The following is a 7419-nucleotide window of genomic DNA, read 5'->3' on the forward strand; positions in this document are numbered from 1 at the left end:
CCCAAGACATTTTCATTGGCTGTTTTTTTTTTTTTTTTTTTTTAACAGAAGTCAGCGAGGACGTCTTGCTTTTCTTGTACCTGCTTTCTCCTGGAAGAAGCATGAAAGACTTGTTCCTTCATGTTGAGGAAGTAGAAAGCCTGCTCACGTTAAAATACTTATGACCTTATTTTTTTTTTACTGATTACGAAATAAGATATACATCGCGTTGAAAAAAAAAAAAGCGTATATTGGGTCGTCCCCGTGGCTCACTTGGGAGAGTGCGGTGCTCGTAGCGCCACGGCCGCGGGTTCGGATCCTATATATAGGGATGGCCCGTACGCTCACTAGCTGAGCGTGGTGCAGACCACACCGTGCGGAGGGTTGCGATCCCCTTACCAAAAGCGTTTAAAAAAGCAAAAGCAAGTTCCCTTTCATTTTTGCCACTTCCCGCATACTTCCTCCACCACACTTGCAGCACTTTAGGATAGTAGCGTCCCATCCCCACACCCCTTATCCCAGTTAAAACATATTTACTTACCCTGCAGGTCTGTTTAAAGGTATTTTCCCTTGGAAAATACTTTTCTTAATCTTCTGGCTAGATAAATCTCCCTGTTACTCAGGCTCCGTTCGTAGTTATGATTTCACGTTTAATGTCGTTATTAACAACCTCCTCACTTCCCCCACTTACCTGAAAGCACAAGGAAGGCAGGAAAAGTACGTTTTTATATTCCATTGTATTCCCAGGACTTGGCACGCAGCGAAGAGTGTTCGGTAAGTGTGGTTAGTGATAGGGGTATGGCTGAGTAAACTATGGTATATCCATACTACAGAATACCATCAGGAATTAGAATGGTGTAAAACTATATTCAAATGAAAACATCTCTAAAGTACAGTTTGTGGGAAAAGGCAAATAATGAGTAAATACTCTAGGATAATACAAAAGTATAGATTTTCCGTATGTGTGAGTGTGCGCGCATGTGTGTAAATGCAGAACAAGAACTTGAAGTAGAATCTATTTGCAGTGGTAGTAGTTAGAGGTTATTTGATTAATCTGTGGAGGGAGGAGGGGGCCTTCCCAGGAAGTGAGGGAACCTAGTTTTGGAGTGGTAATCAAAGCAGAGCTTATCTGTACTTTTAAAAGTCCGCTTTATGGAGATATAATTTACTGCAATAGCATTCACCAGTTTTAAGTGTACAATTTGATGAATTTTAGCAAACGTATACAGTAGTGTAGCCCCCGTCATAATCATGATAACAGACATTTCTGTTATTCCAAAAAGTTCCTTCATGTTCCATTGTACTCATCTGCTCTGCCCTCACCTCCAGCCCCTGGCTGACCACTGATCTACTCTCACTATTGTTTTGTCCTTTCCAGAATTTCATATACATGGAATCATACCTTATGTAGTCTTGTATGTTGGTTTCTTTCTCCTACCATAAATGATTTTGAGATTCATCCATTGTTATTGCGTGTATCAGTAGCCTGTTTTTTATTGCGGAGTACTATTCCGTTGTCCTCATATAACAATTTGTTTATTCCGGGCCAGCCCGTGGCTCACTTGGGAGAGAGTGTTGCTGATAACACCAAGGCCACAGGCTCGGATCCTATATAGGGATGGCCAGTTAGCTCACTTGGGAGAGTGTGGTGCTGACAACACCAAGTCAAGGGTTACGATCCCCTTACCGGTCATCTTTAAAAAAACAAAAACAATTTGTTTATTCATTCATCAGTTGATGGATTTTGAGTTGCTTAAAGTTTTGAACTATTATGAATAAAGTTGCTATGAACATTTGAGTACATATGTTGTATCTGTGTTTTACAAGATGAATTTATTCATGAATTATGAAATTTTAAAAAATCTTCAAATTTGATGAATCAATTAACCACTATTTGACATATATTCTTCCAGATTTTCCTCTCTGAAATACTCCCATCTCTATATAAATGTTAATGGGATTTTATACTGGAAAGTAACTCCTTTTGATTTAATGTACTGTGGACATTTTAAGATGTCAATACTTAAAGATTATAACTTTTTTTTAACAGGCCTCATTCCATCATATGAATATAAGATAACTGCTCTATCAAATGGCCTCATTCCATCATATGAATATAACAGGCCTCATTCCATCATATGAATATAAGATAACTGCTCTATCAAATTGTAAAATGTGCATACTCTTTGATCCAAAAATTCCACTTCCAGGAATTTATGGTAAGGAAAATTTCCGTCAAGTTTGCTAGGTGTGCTTGTAAGATGTTCAAATAATGTTCATTACAGCATTGTTTGTAACAGAAAACTGGAAACATCAATTTTTTAAAAATAAAATATTTACTCCGTACTGGCCAGCTGCCAAAGGCAAAAAAAACCAAAAACAAAAAAAAAATATTTAAATCCCCTTTTGTATCTTTTCCTCACTGACCATTAGCCCAGATACTCCAGTTTTGCTTTTGCTTTGCTACAGCTTTTTAAATTTACAACAGTGATAAATTAAGACAATGATTAGACTCATTGCCAGGATAAAGATTTGATATATTTTACGATTTAATCTGTTTTCCCAATAGTGCTGTACTGTGTGGTTCTGTAATTCTTATTCCAACTAGTGCATTTCTGCAGCATGAGATTGAGTAAGAAAAATCTGCAAAGTTTTGAAGAGCATAAGCTAGTTTGTATTGCTGAAGGCTTGCTGAGTAAAGCTCCCTTTGCTAGGATCAGAGACTCATTTCTTATGAGTTACTCTGGGCAGTCAAAAGCAAAAACTTCTTTATGCAGGTAGATTGATAAGATAAAGACATTTCATAGACAACAATGGGTTTACTTTGCTGTTTTGTTTTCAATTTACAGATATTCCAGTACAGTTTTATTCTTTTTTTTTTTTTTTCCTTTTGTCTTTTTTTCGTGTCCGGCAACGGATCGCAACCCTCAGTGTCGCGCCCGTACCGGACTGGACCGGCAACGGGATCGCAACCCTCGGTGTTGCGCCCACACCTCGCTCAGCCAGTGAGCGGGAACCGGTCTGTATGTGGGATCCGAACCCTCGGCGGGAGCGCCGCCGCACTCCCAAGCGGCGCACTGTAGCAGTGCGCCACTGGGCCGGCCCTACATTTTTATTCTTAAAGTGAAACTAAATGTAAATGTAATTAAATATACAGAGAAATGCAAAGGGGAGTAGTGGTGTGTGAATTCCTAGTCTTTAGATAGTTTGGCCCAACGTGTTATCTCTCAGGAACTCAAAGCCTCTGCCATAAAGTTAAGACCTTTACTTTTTTTCAGTGCCTTTTATTAAGTCTTTTTTTAAAAATGTTTTATTTATTCCATTTGATTTTGTGGGAGGGTCTGTATATCTGGATCTCTCATATTTGCTAGGGGTCAGGGTTTTGTTTGTTTTTTAATAATTTTGGTAAACATTGCTGACTTGGAAGAGTATTGAATTTACTAAGTCAACATTCACCTACTTCCCCAATTTAAAATGCTCCCCCTACTTTATTTGCTTCATAAAGGTGTTATAAATTTTATACATAAGTCTTACACTATTTTAAAGTTTCTTGCAGGAAGATTTTTAAAAATAAGGCATGCAACTGCTTGACTAGCTTCCTTCAAAGTATTTATAGCAGTCACATTCCTGACTTCCAGAAGAACTGGTATCCTGGTTTTCTGGATGCTTTAAAGCAGAGTGATTTTATGATGGGTAAATAGCATGAGGCCACTAATTCTAATAAGATTTGTATTTACCATTTCACATTTATAAATGTTTCAGTTTTTAAAAATTGGGTAGCTTAAAGCTAAATGTCTAAGACTACTTATTAAGTACCATAGTGACATTAATGAAATAAGGTTATTTCACAAAATCCTCCTCCATTCACCCAAATCTCCATCCTTCCTGGCTTTACAAATATTTTAAATGTCACAATTACTGATATATCTTCCATGCTATGATGAATTTTTCCTCCACAAATTAAATTTACTGATTCGTGTAATCCTGTCTTCATGATAAATAATGGTTGATAGTGTTAATGAAATAATCACTTCAAGTTAAATTCATGTATCTATATGGTTCTCAAACTTTAAAAAGAGTTCTCAAACTTAAGCCTCGTAAACTTATTACTTAAGCTTGGAGAATTAAATTGCAGAGACTGTCATTTCTAGCCAAGATCAAGTAACAAGGACTGGATTTATCCTCTTACCTAAAATAACCATCCCATCTCACCCCCCAAAAAAACAGGCAACATATATGAAACAATGGTTTTTCAAGATACTGGATACCAGGCAATGAAGAACAATGATCCCTAAAAGATAGGAAACATGCAGGGAACCCTGAGCCCTGAGATTGCCCCAGTTTATTGCTTTCAGAGTTTCCAGGCTGCAGCATAGAAAGGGGGAACAGAGGGACAGCATAGAAAGGGGGAACTGGTGGACTCTTTGAGCTGAGAATCTGGGAAAACCAAATCTTAGAATTCCAGAGAGGAGAGAGCAGCACAGAAAGAGAAAACCATGCAGATTATTCCCCTAGAGTATTCATCAGAATACCGATCAGCATATGCATGCAAGGAAAAGCCAAGGAAAAGACGATCAAAAAGGATTAGAGGGAACAGTACCCAGGGATGATAGGCAACAATACTTGTTCCCATCAGCAAGACAGAAAAAACTCATTATTCACGGGACAGTGAGAATACTCAGGAAGGTCTTGCATCAGTAGTGAAGAATAATTGGTTCTAGATTGAGCATTGCTCCAGACTACTGAACAAATTATAAAAGACCTGAAAGGATCAAGTTGTTTCCCAGTAACAACTGCATTGTAGAACAAAGTTCAAGAAGACTTATAGGAATAGGGCTGGCTAGTGAGCTCAGTTGGTTAGAGCACAGTATTGGTAACACCAAGGTCAAGGGTTCAGATCCCCATACCGGCCTGCTGCCTCCCCCTAATCCCCCCAAAAAAAGATCTATAGGAATACAAAAATATTCAATACCCCAATACCCAATGAGATAAAATTATGGCATCTAATTTAAAATTAACAGGCATGTAAAGAGGCAAGAATAATCAATTGAAACCAACCCAGAATTAACACAGAAGTTATTTTTAAAAAGTAGAGACATGTAAAATACAAAAAAGGCCTAAGTCAAGCATCTAAAAATTAAAACTGCAATGTTTGAGACAAAAATACACTAGATGGAATTAACAGCAAATTAGATAATACAGAAGAAAAAATTCATGAACATAAAAGGCGTAGCAGGCTGGCCAGTTAGCTCAGTTAGAGCACAGCCTTGTGATACCAAGGTCAAGGGTTTGGATCCCCATCAGATGCCCATACCCACCAGCCACCCCCCCCTCAAAAAAGCATAGCAATAGGAACTATCCAAAATGAAATACAAAAAAAGAAAAAAGAAAAGGCATCAGCTGTAGACAACTGCAAGCGGCCTAATGCATGGGTAACTGAAGTCTCTGAAAAAAGGGAAGAGGGATAGAAAAAATATTTGAAGAAAAAATGACCTAAGTTTTTTCCAAATTTGATGAAACCACAGGTACAGAAGCTCAACTAACCCTAAGCACAAGAAACCAGAAGAAAATTACATCAAAGTATATTGTCATCAAGCAAGTCAAATCAAGTGATAAAGAGAAAGTCTTAAAAGCATCCAGAGAAAAAGAGACTTAGTAACTAAATAGGAACAAAGATAAGTATGACATACTTCTCACTGGAAACAATGCAAGCAAGAAGAGAGTACAGCAACTTCTTAAAATACTGAAAATAAAAAAGGTCAGTATACAAATCTATATCCAGGAAAAACATCTTTATTTTTTTATTTTTTAAAAGATGACCGGTAAGGGGATCTTAACCCTTGATTTGGTGTTGTCAGCACCACGCTCAGCCAGTGAGTGAACCGGCCATCCCTATATGGGATCCGAACCCGGGGCCTTGGTGTTATCAGCACCGCACTCTCCCGAGTGAGCCACAGGCCGGCCCCAGGAAAAACATCTTTAAAATAACATACATCCAGACATACAAAGGTTAAAAGAATTCATCGACAGCAGACCTGTACTACAAGAAATGTTAAAAGCAGTTTTTCAGGCAAGGGGAAATGATACTGTATGTATCTACTCAAAGGAATAAAGAGCACTAGAAAAAGTTAAAGTATAGGGCTGGCTGGTGGGAAGTTATAACACCAAGGACAAGTGTTCAGAATCCCCTGACTGGCCAGGCACCAAAAAAAAAAAAAAAAAAGTATATACAAGGAAGGGTACTTTAAAACGTTCATGGAAAGATTCATATTATCTTTCAATTCTACTTTCCTACGAGCTTTTTTCTTGGTTTGCTTTTGATGGGTGGCCGGTGTGGGGATCTGAACCCTCAACCTTAGTATTACAAGGCTATGCTCTAACCAACTGAACTAACCAGCCAGCCTTCCATGGACTTTTTGAAATAACTTCATATGAAATTTTCTCTTATTATTTAAAACTTTAAAAAAGATAATTGCTTAAACAAAACTAACAACAATATATTGTGGGATTTATTTTATTTATTGTAGCTCTAGAAATATTTATTGAATAAAAGAACAAATGGAAGGAAAAGAAAGGGAGGTCAGATGGAAGACGGCATGGCAGAATTCAAAAGGATAGGGGCCCCAAATCAAGATGCCAAGTGATTGATTGTTACCACCAGATGGCAGCGCAGAGAAACGTTCTGGCCATGGCAACCACAAGAGCTGCTGTTCCAGAACCTCTGCCTCTTTGCCAGCTCCTCGAAATCACATCTCTGGCTGCTTCATATACACTTGGACTGAACTCTTATTTTGGAGATCTTTAAACCAGGCGCACACGTCATAGTTCCGAAAAGAACAAAACAAAAGCACAGTCCTCTGGTTTTTATATTTGGGTACTGATGCAGCTTAAAGCTGTCCACCCCTTAGCCTTGCTCACCATCTTTTTAAGTTTAAATAAATTCTATTCATATTTCACACTTCAGATCTAGGTTTCTGGCAGAAGAAAGCGTCCGTCGAGCGTGTAGGCCATGACATAGGTGGCAATTTTGCCGCTGCACTCTTCGGACTTGAGGACCCTGATGATCTCTGGTCGCCAGTGTTGGGGATGCACTTGAAGGACGAGAAGCTGTGCGTGGGGACCACCTGCCTCCCCCACGTGGCTAATGGATATGTGGCTGAAGTCCTGGGCCGCGCTCAGGAGGAGGCTGGTCCCCTCGCGCATGTTGTCCTCCTCGCTGTGCCGCTCGTGGCTGGCCTGGCACGGTGGAAGGAACCAGTGCTGCAGTGTGTCACTCAGGAAGGAAGATTCGTAGATAAGGTATATAGCCCGTTGGTCGGATCCCAGTGGCAGCTCTAACAGCACTGCAACTGGACACCCAGCTGCCGTGGTCCACATGCCTTTGTGGCCCACCACCTTCACCCACTCTGGGTTCTCACTCATCACTCCCCCCCCCCGTGG

General features: G+C 39.4%; 1 pseudogene; it reads right to left on the minus strand.

Moving 5' to 3' along the window:
- Positions 1–6441: 6441 nt before the first annotated feature.
- LOC103607845 overlaps positions 6442–7419 on the minus strand; it is a 7008-nt pseudogene continuing 6030 nt past the window's right edge.

This window comes from Galeopterus variegatus, unplaced genomic scaffold (genome assembly GCF_000696425.1).
Source record: "Galeopterus variegatus unplaced genomic scaffold, G_variegatus-3.0.2 Scaffold7769, whole genome shotgun sequence".
Classification (NCBI taxonomy): Eukaryota; Metazoa; Chordata; class Mammalia; order Dermoptera; family Cynocephalidae; genus Galeopterus; species Galeopterus variegatus.